General features: G+C 51.4%; 1 protein-coding gene across 6 annotated transcripts in view; it reads left to right on the top strand.

The window, feature by feature from the left end:
• The window catches only part of LOC140426609 (muscarinic acetylcholine receptor M3-like), a 383,533-nt gene that overhangs the window by 261,134 nt on the left and 105,655 nt on the right, over positions 1–16,744 (top strand). The window contains exon 1 of one of the 6 annotated variants that reach the window (XM_072511644.1): positions 1,080–1,216. The exons of the other annotated variants lie outside the window; for them this stretch is intronic. The gene's annotated coding sequence lies outside the window, so the exon portion shown is untranslated. Of the gene's footprint in view, positions 1–1,079; positions 1,217–16,744 lie in introns of those variants that run through there. 6 annotated transcript variants of the gene reach the window in all.

Here is a 16,744-nt window from a genome sequence, read left to right as displayed (position 1 = left end):
CCTGTGCCGTGGGGGCACTCTTTCCCTTCCGCCTCCCCAATGGTCTCCACCATGGCGGAGGCGGAAGAGACTCTCCCCACTGCGCATGCGTGGGAAACTGTCAGCGGCCGCTGACGCTCCCGCGCATGCGCCGCCCCGACATGTCATTTCCGCGCCAGCTGGCGGGGCAACAAATGCTGTTTCTGCCAGCTGGCGGAGCGGAAATCCCTCCGGCGCCGGCCTAGCCCCTCAATGTTGGGGCTCGGCCCCCAAAGATGCGGAGCATTCCGCACCTTTGGGGCGGCGCGATGCCCGTCTGATTGGCGCCGTTTTGGACGCCAGTCGGCGGACATCGCGCCGTTGGGGGAGAATTTCGCCCCAGTGTCTAACTCAGTGTTCTTCAAACTTTTTTTCCGGGGACCCATTTTTACCAACCGGCCAACCTTCGGGACCCAACCCGGCCGACCTTCGGGACACAATCCGGCTGACCTTCGCGACCCACGCCAGCCGACCTGTGCAACCCACCATTTTCTCTTACCTTGTTTGCTGCTGATAAAAATGGAGGAAATGGTTTTGGGTCCCTTTGGCCCTCGTACACGCTCCTCCAATGGAACCTGTTGGATGAAGGTGAAGCCTTCAGGTGTCGGAAAGTATGGAGTCTTCGTCTGTCCAAAGTTCTGCAATTTTTTCCGTAACACTTTATTAAATAAAACCCCCCCCGAACTTGTAAAAAAATAAATAAATAAAATAAATGAAAAAAATAAAAATTAAATGAATAAAATAAATGAATAAAATGAATTTAAAAAAAAAACAAACTTGTAAAACACAAAGCTGCGACCGTTTAAAAAAATAGCGGCCGCATTGCGCATGCACGCCGATGATCGGGCATGCATGCGCAATGCGGCCAAATTTTTTTTACATGTTGGTGGCCATTTTAAAGGCCGCTTGCAGCTGGCGTTATTAAAAGCCGGCTGCTGCTCGGGGATTTGCGTGATCGGGAGCGACGCGAATGACGGCTCCGCGACCCTCCCGACAACCGCCAGCAACCCACCCGCAGGTCGCGCCCCCGAGTTTGAAGAACACTGGTGTAACTTGATTAACCTTTCCTTGCTCCTTGAAATATGTGTGTTAGGTATTTTGTTTTAGTGTAGGGAGTGGCATACAGTTCCTGCAAAAACAAACAATTCCATCGAAGGCACATTTACACAAGTCTGTGGAAGCTGTGGAGGGCAGTAAGGTAAGGCAATCTATTATTCGTTACCCAGTTTGTTATGTGCAATTGAATTCTTATAAAAGTATAATCAGTACTGGTGGTGGGAGTACTTTGATGGGGAAGGGCAGTAAGACAGAAAATACAAATCTTATACTTGTTGAGAATACGAAGAGCAGTGAGTGAAGGACAGATCACTGCAGGATTTCAGCGTTCACCCATGGTCAGTGACTCAAATTTTTCATTTTAATTGTGAGGCAAGTATCCAAAACTGAGCAAGGATCTGCTTTCTTGGAGAAACCCCCGAGTGTTTCCTGAATTTTTATGTACCAATCTCTGGAAGTAAAGATTCGATAATGGACATTGCTCTGAGGGCGGCACAGTAGCACAGTGGTTAGCACTGTTGCGTCACAACGCCAGGGACCCCGGTTCGATTCCCGGCTTGGGTCACGTGCGGAGTCTGCTCATTCTCCCTGCGTCTGCATAGGTTTCCTCCCACAAGTCCCGAAAGGTGTGCTTATTAGGTGAATTGGAAATTCTGAATTCTCCGTCAGTGTACCTGAACAGATGCAGGAGTGTGGCGACTACGGGATTTTCACATTAACTTCATTGCAGTGTTAATGTAAGCCTACTTGTGACACTAATAAAGATTATTATTATTATTTGGCGGATCAGCAAAAGTTCCATTGACTTTGTACGGGAATTTCTGGACCCACATCGGTCGGCACTGGAAAATCCCGCCCTATGTTTGGGGTTGTTTTCTTTGGAACTGAAGATGCTGAGAGGAGATTTAATTATAAGTTATAAAATAATAAGTTGCCTAGATTGACCCCTCAGCGGAGAAGTTAATAACCAGGGCACATAAATAATTAGAGGTGAACTTCTGACACCGAGAGTGTGCTGAAGATCTGGAACATTCTGAGTGGAAGAGTAGCAGAGGGGGCCATTGGGCACAGTGGCTAGCAGTGCTGCTTCACAGCCCCTGGGATCTGGGTTTGATAATGGCCTTGGGCAACTATATGGAGTTTGCAAGCTCTCCTCGTGTCAACGTAAGTTTACCTTGGGTACCCCAGTTTTCTCCCACAATCCAAAGATTTGCAGGTTAGGTGGATTGGCCATGATCAATGTGTGGGGTTATGGGGATAGGGCGGGAGAGTGGAGCTAGTTAGAGTGCTCTTTTGGGGGGTCAGTGCAGACCTGATGGGCCGAATGGCCTCCTTTGCACTGTCAGGATACTGTCGATCCTAGGAACCTCATCACATTTGAAGAAAAATACTTCATTTGAAGTGCCCTATCCTGTGGGACTACAGACCATGAACTGGAAAGTGGGATTAAGCCAGTGAGACCTTATTCACTCAGCACAGACATGATGGTCCGAATGACCTCTTTCTGCAGCATTAATTTTCCATGGGAGGGATTTTCCAGCCTCGCCAGCAGCAGGCATCATTGCGGGCGGAACAGGAAAATCTAGGCCTATGTTTCTGAAACACTATCCAAGAACATTCTAGTGAGGGGTGAAGAAGGGTCTTCTTCTCACCTCATAGTTCAACAAGTGAGGAGTTTCTTTAAGCTGCAAACACCAGCTTAAAAGATGCTCATTACAAAGATAAAAATAGCAACAAGATAAAGCAAAACATATAAGCCAGTGTCATGTTACAGATAAGCAAATTAGGACAGAGAATTATTACGAATTGAGGTGGTGTCACTCAGAACTATGCAAAGTTATGATATCATCAATAAGGGCAGCACGGTGGTGCAGTGGTTAGCACTGCTGCCTCATGGTGCCAAGGTCCCAGGTCCGATCACGGCTCTGGGTCACTGTCCGTGTGGAGTTTGCACATATTCCCCGTGTTTGCATGAGTTTCGCCCCCACAACCCAAAGATGTGCAGGGTAGGTGGATTAGCCACGCTAAATTGCCCCTTAATTGGAAAAATTGAATTGGGTACTCTAAATTTATTTTTAAAAATAATATCACCAATGAGAACATGCCGACGTTCCTGAACGAATAGGTCACTTAATTATTTACTGGCAAGAACTTTTTGTCAAAACATTCCAAAATGTTTCACGACCAGGAAATTTGTTTTTCAGCCTAAACCGTGGAAGCTTTGTCCTCCCTAAACACTTTCACCAACTTCCCCTCCTCCATGAGGACCCTCCTCAAATATTTAATTAAAATTTTGGTCATCATTTTTCTCTTCCACCCCTGTGAAGCACGTTAGGATTATTCAATAGAGGTTTAAGGTACGCTATAAAATGCAAGTTGCCATGGCTATTGAAGAGTCATCTGTGATAGGAAAACTGCTAACAGTAATTAGAGATCAAATTAAATGAACAATTGTCTGACGGCGCTGTGAACAACACCTTCACTCACTTAGCCGATGCTTGAAAGGAAGTTGTTGAGGCAATTGGTCGGGTTGGATTTGTTCTGGTTCTTCCTCAGAGGCTGGTAGATATCAGTGTCATGACTGTGCTGGAACAGCTGGGCTGGAGGCACAACAAGTTCTCGAGCACAATTCCGTCTTTAATACTCTAACCGGGATGTTGTCAGGGGTCCATAGCCTTCAGCCACGTCTCTTGGGCTGCATCAAATTGGATGGGGACTGGCATCTGTGATGCTGGGGGCCTCAAGAGGAGACCGAGATGGATCGTCCATTCAGCACATCTGGCTGAAGATGGTTGCAAATGCTTCCGCCTTGTCTTTTGCACTGATGTGCTGGACCCCCCATCATTGAGGGTGGCGATATTTGTGGATCGTCCTCCTGTTAGCTGTTCTATTGTCCACCACCCTTAACAACTGGATGTGGCAAGACCTCAATTAACTTAAATCCGATCCATTGGTTGTGGGATCGCTTAATTCTGTTTGTGGTATGCTGTTTCTTTTGCTCAGCATGCGAGTAGTTCTGTGTTATAGCTTCACCAGGTTGAATAGGCTGTCTTGTGACACAGTGGGTAGCAGCCCTACCTCTGGACCAGAAACTGTGGGTTGAAGTCCAAATCAGGGCTTGTTGGCCATGGAGGAGTGTTCATAAACACGGTTCAAAGGGCTGAGAAAATCCTCCGTTATCCCCTCAAGAGAAAAGCAGTGTGGGTGTATGAAGATACGCAAAACAAACAGGTTAACACCCCATTTTTAGATATGCCTGATTCTGCTCCTGATATGCCCCCTGAGCTTCTCATCGAACCAGGGTTGATTCCCTAGCTTGATGCTGATGGCGGAGTAAAGGATTTGCTGGGCCATGAGGTTACAGTTTGTAGTTAAATACAATTCTGCTACTGCTAATGGCTCACAGCCCCTCATGAATGCTGGGTTTTAGCTGCAAGATCTGTTCTGAATCTATCCTATTGTGCCACCACGGCACGGTAGCACAGTGATTAGCACTGTTGCTTCACAGCCCAGAGTCCCAGGTTCGATTCCCGATTTGGGTCACTGTCTGCGCGGAGTCTGCACGTTCTCCCAGTGTCTGGGTGGGTTTCCTCCGGGTGCTCCAGTTTCTTCCCACAAGTCCTGAAAGACATGCTGTTAGGTGAATTCTCCTTCCGTGTACCCGAACAGGCACCAGAAAATGGTGACTGGGGGATTTTCACGGTGGCTTCATTGCAGTGTCAATGTAAGCCTACTTGTGACAATAAAAGATTATTATTATCCTATTTAGCACAGAGGTAAGGCCATACAACACAATGGTGGGTATGCTGAGTGTGAAGGCAGGTCTTTCACTTCACAAGGATTTGCAGTGGTCACTCTGACCAATAATGCAGCTGTGACAGGTCGATTGATGAGGACGAGGTCTAGTCGTTTTTTCCTTCTGGTTGGTTCTCTCGCCACCTGGCACAGGCCCAGTTTGGCAGCTATGCCCATCAGGACTCAGTCAGCATGCCTTGTGGAGGTGTGACTTGTGATGAATGAATAAAGAGATGTTCGATAGATAAAAAGCAAATAGTTGTGGAGCATTTACATTTCTTGAACTGACAGACAATGGCTAATAGGCTGCTATTTTCATTTCTCATCATAAATAAATCATTAAGATGTTGTCATGAAGGGTGGATATCAAAGTTTCCTGTTGAATATGAATAGTAGCCAACACGATGGTATTTGATGCGAAAGCTATTTTAGGGTATGCTTCATCTCCTCCCATGTCTTCATACCACTTCCGACAGTTGACATCAGAAATTATAAATTGGTCACACAATGACGTTTGGCTGCTGGTGCAGTCAAATTGCAACTGAATTATGTGATCCTTTCAACTTCCTTGCTCTACAACGTCAACTATTTTCTTTTTACAAAATAAAGATTCTCCCTTCGCCCCTTTGGCCTATGAGTGGCCACTAGCTATGTGACAGGTGCCAGAGTCCAGCCAAACCCTTCCCCATTCTTCCTTCCTCTCTTCCCTCTATAGTACAGGCTGAGAACACAAACTCGATTCTGCCCCAAAAGATAATGGCGAACTGACTCCACAAAATCAGCTGGAGCAAGAGGAATCATAGAATTTACAGTGCAGAAGGAGGCCATTCGGCCCATCGAGTCTGCACCGGCCCTTGGAAAGAGCACCCCACTCAAGCACCCCTCCTCCACCCCATCCCCTTAACCCAGTAACCCCAATTAACCTTTTTGCACACTAAGGGCAGTTTAGCATAGCCAATCCACCTAACCCGCACATCTTTGGACTGTGGGAGGAAACCGGAGCACCCGGAGCAAACCCACGCAGACTTGTGACAAATAGATTTTTCTCCATTGAAGGTGCGCCATATTCTGCCATAGCTACATGATGCCAGCCAGGAAATCTGCTCGCTATGTTTCCACATCATTGATACCCACCAAGGGGAGGAAATTCCCCACCCCATCCCCTCCAACCTGCATAGGATTGTGCTTGAGCAGGTGATGCAGGTTTCACAGTCTCAGCAGAAATGTTCATGATGTGGAGATGCCGGCGTTGAACTGGGGTTGGCACAGAAGTCTTAGAACACCAGATTCCAACAGGTTTGTTTGGAATCACTAGCATTTGGAGCGTAGCTCCTTCATCAGGCGAGTGAAGTGGTAGATTACACAAACACCGCATATAAAAACAAAGCCAATGATGCAAGATGATACTTTGAATATGAGTCTTTGCAGGTAATTAAGTTTTTACAGGTCCAGACAGTGCGACTGGAGAGAGGGATAATCACAGGTTAAAGAGGTCTCAAGCCAGGACAGTTGGTAGGATTTTGCAAGCCCAGGCCAGATGGTGGCCGGGTTAAATGTAGTTTAAGGTAGCGAGACATGAATCCAAGGTCCCAGTTGAGGCCGTACTCATGTCTGCGGAGCTTGGCTATCAGTTTCTGCTCAGCGATTCTGCGCTGTCGTGCTTCCTGAAGGCTGCCTTGGAGAACGCTTACCCGAAGATCAGAGGCTGAATGTCCTTGACTGCTGAAGTGTTCCCCGACAGAAATGTTCAGTTTACCTTTGTTGTGGTGACTAACACACAAGACTAGGTCGACAACTCAACTGTCCAAAGCCTAGCACCCTACTGATCTCTACATATCAAACTGATATCTTGCAAGCCACCCTGCAATGTACCAATATAATTTTCACAACAAATCATAACCTAAAGTATTGATCTTTCAGAAGAATCGTAGGATTGACCGTAAATGTGTGGGGTGATCAAATTAATTTCTAGCTAGGCCCATATTTCATGTTATCATAAAGCTGTGCCTTGGAGTTTATTACTCTTTTAAATTCATTTTTTACGGGATGTGGGCTCCAGCATTTGTTGCCCTTCCCTAATTACCCTTGAGAAGGTGGTGGTGAGCTGCCTTCTTGAACCGCTGCAGTCCCTGTGGTGTAGGTACACTTACTGTGCTATTAGGGAGGGAGTTCCAGGATTTTGACCCAGCGACAGTGAAGGAACAGCGATATATTTCCAAGTCAGGATGATGAGTGACTTGGAGGGGAACCTCCAAGTGGTGGTGTTACCATGTATCTTCTGTTCTTGTCCTTCCAGATGTTAGTGATTGTGGGTTTGGAAGGTGCTATCCAAGGAGCCTTGGTGAGTTCCTGCAGTGGATCTTGTAGATGGTACATACGCCTGACACTGTTTGTCAAAGGAGAAGGGAGTGAATGTTTGTGGAAGGGGTAGCAATCAAACGGGTTGCCTGGATGACGTTCAGCTTTGTGAGTATTGTTGGAGCTGTACTCACTCAGGCAAGTGGAGAGTATTCCATCACACTCCTGATTTGTGCCTTGTAGATGGTGGACAGGATTTGGAGAGTCAGGACGTGAGTTCCTCGACGTAGGATTCCTAATCTCTGACCGGCTCTTGTAGCCACAGTATTAATATGGCTAGTCCAGTTTAGTTTGTGGTCAATGGTAACCCCCAGGATTTTGATTATAGGGGATTCAGCGATGGTAATGCCACTGAATGTCAAGGGTCAATGGTTAGATCCTCTCTTGTAGGAGATGGTCATTGCCTGGCACTTGTGTGGTGCGAATGTAACTTGTCAACTGGATATTGTCCAGTTCTTGCTGCAATTGGATTGCTTCATTATCTGAGCAGTCACAAATGGTGTTGAACATTGTGCAGTCATCCACAAACATCCCCACTTTTGACCATATGATGGAAGGGAGGTCATTGATGAAGCAGCTGAAGATGGTTGGGCCTAAGACACCATCCTGAGGAACACCGGCAGTGATGTCCTGGAGTTGAGCTCCAATCACTACAACCATCTTCCTTTGTGCCAACCAGTGGAGAGTTTTCTCCCTGACTCCCATTGACTTCAGTTTTGCTACGGCCCTATGATGCCATATTCCGTCAAGTGCTGCCTTGATTCGTTGAGACGTATGGCCAATTTGTATTTACAGCGAAGCCGACCCCGTGAAGACAATATTCTTCTTCTGGTCTGGCTTTCCAGAAGAAGGTGTATCCGCCACCTTGTTCTAGAAGCTGGCCTTCTCCTGCCAGTCGTGTCTCGCTCAAGGCGGTGATGTCACTCTTGTGGCGAGAGAGTTCCCTGACTATGATGGCGGTGTGACAATCAGGTCAGTTGCTGTTGGGGTTGTCCATAAGGGCCCTGATATTCCAGGCCCCGAACTTAATCTGGGTGGGTGCCCCGCTGCTGCTCCTCTCTCCCCGCTGCTGCTCCTCTCTCCCCGCTGCTGCCCCTCTCTCCCCGCTGCTGCTCCTCTCTCCCCGCTGCTGCTCCTCTCTCCCCGCTGCTGCTCCTCTCTCCCCGCTGCTGCTCCTCTCTCCCCGCTGCTGCTCCTCTCTCCCCGCTGCTGCTCCTCTCTCCCCGCTGCTGCCCCTCTCTCCCCGCTGCTGCCCCTCTCTCCCCGCTGCTGCCCCTCTCTCCCCGCTGCTGCTCCTCTCTCCCCGCTGCTGCTCCTCTCTCCCCGCTGCTGCTCCTCTCTCCCCGCTGCTGCTCCTCTCGCCCCGCTGCTGCTCCTCTATCCCCGCTGCTGCTCCTCTCGCCCCGCTGCTGCTCCTCTCTCCCCGCTGCTGCTCCTCTCGCCCCGCTGCTATTCCTCTCTCCCCGTTGCTGCTCCTCTCTCCCCCCCCCCACTCTCTCCCCGCTGCTGAGCCTCTCTCCCCGCTGCTGCTCCTCTCGCCCCGCTGCTGCTCCTCTCGCCCCGCTGCTGAGCCTCTCTCCCCGTTGCTGCTCCTCTCTCCCCGTTGCTGCTCCTCTCGCCCCGCTGCTGCTCCTCTCTCCCCGCTGCTGCTCCTCTCGCCCTGCTGCTGCTCCTCTCTCCCCGCTGCTGCTACCCTCGCCCCGCTGCTGCTCCTCTCTCCCCACTGCTGCTCCTGTTGTACCCTCAATAACGATGCTTAGAGAGTAAAACGGTAAAGTAGGCTTTAATAAGCTAAGAACTAGCCTGGTGCCGAGACGGGTGCTTACTGAGTGCTGCCCACAAGGCGGACGCTTATATACGGCTCCCAGGTGGGCGGAGCCAGAGGCGGAGTCACCCAGGGTTCCACGCCCGATCTTAAAGGGGACACCACCAAATGATGATAAGGGTACAGTAATACAGTAACCGTTCATCACATTCACCCCCTGTTTTAAAAAGAAAGTCTGGCGGGGGGTGAAGTGTCATCATAAGTCCATTCGTTTTGGCGGCCTGATTGTCCTCATCGACCTCCTCAGCTCTGGCTGTGGTGCGGCGGACACGGACGTCTTAGTTGAGTGTACGTCCGGGAGCACGGTGGTCGGAGCCTTGGTCCGGGTCGGGGTAGGGGATCGGGGCACAGGGGTAATAGCTGGGGCTGGGGGTAGCGGTGCCGGCGCCGGGGGTGTGTAGAGGAAATGGGCGCTAGGGGGCGTGCGCGGTCGGTGTCCGCCGACTGGGAGTGGGACCGGTGGGGGGGGGAGGGGGTTTTGTGGGTGCCGGATCCCGTAGGGGAGCTGTGGGGGCGGGGGCGTCTGTAGTGGGAGAACCAGCGGGTGCCAGATCCCGGAGGGAAACCGTATTTTACCTGCCGTCAGGGTACTCGACGTAGGCGTATCTGGGGTTTGCATGTAGTAATCGGACCCTCTCAACCAGGGGGTCCGTTTTATGGCTCCTCGCGAGCCTCCGGAGAAGAACAGGTCCCGGAGCCGTCAGCCAAGGTGGAAGCGAGACCCCAGAGGTGGACATCCTGGGGAAGACAAACAATCGGTTGTGAGGGGTCTCATTCGTGGCTGTGCAGAAGAGCGACCTAATGGAGTGCAGGGCGTCGGGTAGGACCTCCTGCCAGCGGGTGTTTGGGAGATTTCTCGACCGTAGGGCCAGAAGGACAGCCTTCCAAACTGTCGTGTTCTCCATCTCCACCTGCCCGTTTCCCCGTGGGTTATAGCTGGTCGTTCTGCACGAGGCGATGCCTTTGCTGAGCAGATACTGACGCAGTTCGTCGCTCATGAATGATGTACCCCGGTCGCTGTGGGTATAAGCAGGGAAACCAAACAGGGTGAAGATGCTGTGCAGTGCCTTTATCACAGTGGCTGAGGTCATGTCGGAGCAGGGGATGGCGAATGGGAAGTGGGAGAACTTGTCGATAATGGTGAGGAAATAGGCATTGCGGTTGGTGGATGGGAGGGGCCCTTGAAGTCCACACTTAGTCGCTCAAAGGGCCCTGAGGCCTTCACGAGATGAGCCTTGTCTGGCCGGTAGAAGTGCGGTTTGCACTCCGCGCAAATCTGGCAAGCCCTGGTCATGGCCTTGACCTCCTTGGTTGAGTAAGGTAGGTTGCGGGACTTGATAAAGTGGACGAGCCGGGTAACCCCCGGATGACAGAGGTCATTGTGGATGGCTTGCAGGCAGTCCTCCTGCGTGTTGGCGCACGTGCCGCGGGACAGGGCATCTGGGGGCTCGTTGAGCTCCCCTGGACGATACTTGATATCGTACGTGTAGGTGGAGAGTTCGATCCTCCACCTCAAAATGTTATCATTTTTTATTTTGCCCCGTTGTGCGTTATCGAACATAAAGGCTACTGACCGTTGGTTGGTGACAAGGGTGAACCTCCTACTGGCTAGGTAGTGCCTCCAGTGCCGCACAGCCTCCAGAATGGCTTGTGCCTCCTTCTCGACTGCAGAGTGCCGAACCTCGGAGGCGGTGAGGGTCCGGGAGAAGAACGCTACTGGTCTGCCTGCCTGGTTGAGGGTAGCAGTCAGGGCGATGTCTGACGCATCGCTCTCTACCTGGAAGGGGATAGTTTCGTCCACCGTGTGCATGGTGGCCTTGATGATGTCAGCATTGATGCAGCTGAAGGCCGATCGGGCCTCAGCCGACAGGGGAAATATCGTGGTCTTTATGAGTGGGCGGGCTTTGTCCACATATTTGGGGACCCACTGGGCATAATAGAAGAGCCCCAAGCACCGTTTGAGGGCCTTGAGGCTGCGGGGGAGGGGAAGTTCCTTAAGGGGGCCCCGTTTTCCAAGGCATAGCCGAGGATGACTAGCCGGGTTGTGTGGAAAACGCATTTTTCCTTGTTCTAGGTCAGGTTGAGGGCTCGGGCGGTCTGGAGGAACCTTTCGAGGTTCGCGTCATGATCCTGCTGGTCATGGCCGCAGATGGTGACATTGTCCAAGTATGGGTATGTAGCCCGCAAACTGCACTGGTCCACCAAAGGTCCATCGCCCTTTGGAAGACGGAGACCCCATTTGTGACGCCGAAGTGGACCCTGAGGAATTGGAAGAGCCGGCCGGCTGCTTTGAAGGCAGTATAGGGGCGGTCTTTCGGTCGGATGGGGAGCTGGTGATAGTCGAATTTGAGATCGACGGTGGAAAATATCCGGTATTGGGCGATCCGGTTTACCATTTCTGCTATGTGAGGAAGGGGGTACGCATCGAGCTGCGTGAAGCGGTTTATGGTCTGGCTATAATCCACGACCATCCATTTCTTTTCCCCGGACCGGACTACCACCACTTGTGCTCTCCAGGGGCTGTTGCCATCCTCGATGACCCCCTCTCCCAGTAAACGCTGGACCTCTGACTTGATAAAAGTCATGTCTTGGGCACTGTACCGCCGGCTCCTGGTGGCGACGGGCTTACAGTCGGGGGTGAGGTTCGCGAATAGAGAGGAGGGTGCGACTTTCAGTGTCGCAAGGCTGCATACCGTGAGGGGGGGGCAAGGGTCTGCCGAACTTCAGTGTCAGGCTTCAGTGGCGGCACTGGAAATCCAGTCCGAGCAACAGGGGGGCGCAGAGGTGAGGGAGGATATACAGTTTGAAACGGGTGTATTCGGCGCCCTGGATCAAGTGATGCGCAATACAATACCCCTTGATTTGTACCGAGTGGGACCCAGATGCGAAGGCTATGGTTTGGGACACGGGATGGGTGCGCAAGGAGCAGCGCCTTACCGTCTCAGGATGAATAAAGCTCTCTGTGCTCCCGGAGTCAAAAAGGCATGGAGTGTCGTGCCCGTTGACCTGGACTTTCATCATAGAGTTCTGCAGATGTTTTGGCCACATCTAGTCGAGGGTGATCACTCTCAGTTACGGGTAGTCCGAGTCCTCAGCCGAGTCGGATTCGTAAAATGGCCGCCGCTGTCAGTCGCACGTGTCACGTCGAGAAGATGGCCGCCGCCAAAATGGCCGCACCCATGACTCGCATGAGGCGGATGACGCATAAGAAGGGGGCGTGTCGGGTCGTGCGCAGCCACCTTGCAAGGCCTGTGAGCCTGATTTTCGGGCCTGCTGTTCTTTATGTTTCTGGCCCTTGGGCCTGGCCAGGCAGACCCTCGCAAAATGCCCCTTTTTCCCGCAGTCGCTGCAGATGGCGGAGCGGGCTGGGCAGCGTGGGCGTGGATGCTGGCCCTGCCCACAGAGGTAACATGGTTTGCCCCCGGTCTGGGCGGGTCGCTGCACGGCGCAGGCCCGTAACGTGGCCGAGTCTGGGGAAGTCCGAGGGGGGTCTGCGGGGTACATGCCCAAATTATGTCGGGCCACTTCCAGCGAGGAAACTAGCGTTAGCGTGTCCTGGAGGTCTTTTGCCTCATTTTTGAATAGCCGCTGCTGGATGTAGGTTGAGCGGATGCTGGACACGAAAGCGTCTCTGATGTGTAGGTTCATATGAATGTCCCCCGTCACATCCTGATGGTCACAGTCCCTGGCGAGCACGGTGAGTTTTTCTACAAATTCATCTAGCGATTCCCCCGAGCGCTGCCGGCAGATAGAGAGCAGATGCCAGACATGTACCCAGTTGATGGGTTTGACAAACCGCTTGCGTAGTAACTTGACCGCCTCTTCGTAGGTAGTCGTCTTTTCGAGCGTGGCGGAGATTCTGTGACTCACCCGTGCGTGGAGTAGGCGCAGCGTGCGTGGCCCCAGGATGGGAGTCTCTGAGGAGTCCAGCTAGGCCTCGAAGCATCGGAGCCAGTATTTTAAAATTTCCTTTGCCTCCGGTGTCCGTGCTTCCAGATTGAGCTTTTCTGGTTTTAGGCCTGCCTCCATCCTGATGTAGCTTAGCTTATTAAATTGTTGTACCCTCAATAACGACGCTTAGAGAGTAAAACGGTAAAGAAGGCTTTAATAAGCTAAGAATTAGCCTGGTGCCGAGACGGGTGCTTACTGAATGCCGCCCACAAGGTGGCCGCTTATATACGGCTCCCAGGTGGGCGGAGCTGGAGGCGGAGTCCCCCAGGGTTCCAAGCCCGGTCTTAAAGGGGACATCACCTTACATGATGATAAGGGTACAGTAATACATTAACCGTTCATCACAGTTCCTCTCTCCCCACTGCTGCTACTCTCGCCCCCCCTACTGCTCCTCTCTCCCCGCTGCTGTCCTCTCTCCCTGCTGCTGCTCCTCTCGCCCCGCTGCTGCTTCTCCCGCTCCGCTGCTGCTCCTCTCGGCCCGCTGCTGCTCTCCTCGCCCCACTGCTCCTCCTCTCCAGAAGAGGTCCCGTAATTGCACTTCTTGTTAAAGTCGACCCAGGTGGAAGCATTTCAGACAACAGAATTACGCCTCTCTACAAGAAACAGAAAAACCCCTCATAGACTTGATTTATATTTGTCCAACTCATGTATATAACATTTAATTAATATTTAAGGCTGAGTGAATTAGTTATTGAAGATTATGTAAAGGGCTTAAAAGGGGTAGGATGTGGTGATAGTTCCTTTAAGGACAACACAGCAGAGAAAGTGTCACCTGGCCTATGTGACAAATCGGGACTCAGAGTGTGGAATCACCCTATGGTAACAAAAGGCTCCTTGCCACTTCATCAAGGCCCGACTTAGCCCACACCTCCACCTGCCGTGGGCCTCATAGCTCCTTCATTCCTTGAGGCCCGCAGCATTTAGGCTGGTCTGGGACTTTCAATCTGGTGACTGCTTGTTCAGTCCTGCCCATTGCTGCCATTGGTGTTGCTGGGACTACAGGGCTGAGGGCCGGGCGTGCGGGCCAATCAGATTAGCTGACAACTCTCTGAAACAGGACTACCACCCAGTCTTCGGCCAATGAATGCTCCTCTAAACATGAAATGGCTGCAGTGCTGGGTGGCGTTACATTCTCCATCAACTCTTGAGATGGCGGACGTGGGAACCCTGTCATTTGAAAATCCTGCCCAACGGCTCTCCTGCACTGAAGTTGCTTTCATGGTGCCAATGCCACTCTTGCCGTTCGCTTCTCAGCAGCACCCACACTGCATGGGTGGCCAGTGGTCATATTTACGGGCTGCTCTGGATGCACCTCTGAATCCGGAGAGTTGTCCCTATTCTCACAGGGTTCCCTGAAGAAGCCGGTTAACTGGTCACATTCTGTAAGGGAAGGAAATGAGGGGTACATCCTTTCAGCATTTTTCCTGTCAGGCACACGTTTCAATACGATCGCCACACATTCTTCTGAACTCCAATGACCTAAGATGCAACCTACTCAAATGTTTCCTCTCAAGACAACTCCTTCATCCCAGAAAATAACCTCATGAACCCCCATCCCTAAACCACTGGCAATGTACATCTATCCCTCTTTATGTAAGGTGACAAAAACTGAAGCAGTACTCTGGATAAGACCAGTACGAAGTCTTACAACACCAGGTTAAAGTCCAACAGGTTTGTTTCGATGTCACTAGCTTTCGGAGCGCTGCTCCTTCCTCAGGTGAATGAAGAGGTCTGTTCCAGAAACACATATATCGACAAATTCAAAGATGCCGAACAATGCTAGGAGTGCAAGCATTAGCAGGTGATTAAATCTTTACAGATCCAGAGATGGGGTAACCCCAGGTTAAAGAGGTGTGAATTGTCTCAAGCCAGGACAGTTGGTAGGATTTCGCAGGCCAGATGGTGGGGGATGAATGTAATGTGACATGAATCCCAGGTCCCGGTTGAGGCCGCACTCATGTGTGCGGAACTTGGCTATAAGTTTCTGCTCGGCGATTCTGCGTTGTCGCGGGTCCTGAAGGCCGCCTTGGAGAACGCTTACCCGGAGATCAGAGGCTGAATGCCCTTGACTGCTGAAGTGTTCCCCGACTGGAAGGGAACATTCCTGCCTGGTGATTGTTGCGCGATGTCCGTTCATTCGTTGTCGCAGCGTCTACATGGTCTCGCCAATGTACCACGCTTCGGGACATCCTTTCCTGCAGCGTATGAGGTAGACAGCGTTGGCCGATTCGCACGAGTATGTACCGCGTACCTGGTGGGTGGTGTTCTCACGTGTAATAGTGGTATCCATGTCGATGATCTGGCACGTCTTGCAGAGATTGCCATGACAGGGTTGTGTGGTGTCGTGGTCACTGTTCTGAAGACTGGGTAGTTTGCTGCAAACAATGGTTCATTTGAGGTTGCGCGGTTGTTTGAAGGCAAGTAGTGGGGGTGTGGGGATGACCTTGGCAAGATGTTCATCGTCATCAATGACGTGTTGAAGGCTGTGAAGAAGATGACGTAGTTTCTCCGCTCCGGGGAAGTACTGGACGACGAAGGGTATTCTGTCGGTTGTGTCCCATGTTTGTCTTCTGAGGAGGTCGGTCCGGTTTTTCGCTGTGGCGCGTTGAAACTGTCGATCGATGAGTCGGGTGCCATATCCCGTTCGTACGAGGGCATCTTTCAACGTCTGTAGATGTCTGTTACGCTCCTCCTCGTCTGAGCAGATCCTGTGTATACGGAGCGTTTGTCCATAGGGGATGGCTTCTTTAATGTGTTTCCAGCTTCCACCCTAAACACATTAAAGAAGCCATCCCCTATGGACAAGCGCTCCGTATACACAGGATCTGCTCAGACGAGGAGGAGCGTAACAGACATCTACAGACGTTGAAAGATGCCCTCGTACGAACGGGATATGGCACTCGACTCATCGATCGACAGTTCCAACGCGCCACAGCGAAAAACCGGACCGACCTCCTCAGAAGACAAACATGGGACACAACCGACAGAATACCCTTCGTCGTCCAGTACTTCCCCGGAGCGGAGAAACTACGTCATCTTCTTCACAGCCTTCAACACGTCATTGATGACGATGAACATCTTGCCAAGGTCATCCCCACTACTTGCCTTCAAACAACCGCGCAACCTCAAACGAACCATTGTTTGCAGCAAACTACCCAGTCTTCAGAACAGTGACCACGACACCACACAACCCTGTCATGGCAATCTCTGCAAGACGTGCCAGATCATCGACATGGATACCACTATTACACGTGAGAACACCACCCACCAGGTACGCGGTACATACTCGTGCGACTCGGCCAACGTTGTCTACCTCATACGCTGCAGGAAAGGATGTCCCGAAGCGTGGTACATTGGCGAGACCATGCAGACGCTGCGACAACGAATGAACGGACATCGCGCAACAATCACCAGGCAGGAATGTTCCCTTCCAGTCGGGGAACACTTCAGCAGTCAAGGGCATTCAGCCTCTGATCTCCGGGTAAGCGTTCTCCAAGGCGGCCTTCAGGACCCGCGACAACGCAGAATCGCCGAGCAGAAACTTATAGCCAAGTTCCGCACACATGAGTGCGGCCTCAACCGGGACCTGGGATTCATGTCACATTACATTCATCCCCCACCATCTGGCCTGCGAAATCCTACCAACTGTCCTGGCTTGAGACAATTCACACCTCTTTAACCTGGGGTTACCCCATCTCTGGATCTGTAAAGATTTAATCACCTGCTAATGCTTGCATTCCT

The sequence above is a fragment of the Scyliorhinus torazame genome, chromosome 1, assembly GCF_047496885.1.
Source record: "Scyliorhinus torazame isolate Kashiwa2021f chromosome 1, sScyTor2.1, whole genome shotgun sequence".
Classification (NCBI taxonomy): Eukaryota; Metazoa; Chordata; class Chondrichthyes; order Carcharhiniformes; family Scyliorhinidae; genus Scyliorhinus; species Scyliorhinus torazame.
This window is presented reverse-complemented; position numbering and strand designations above follow the sequence as displayed.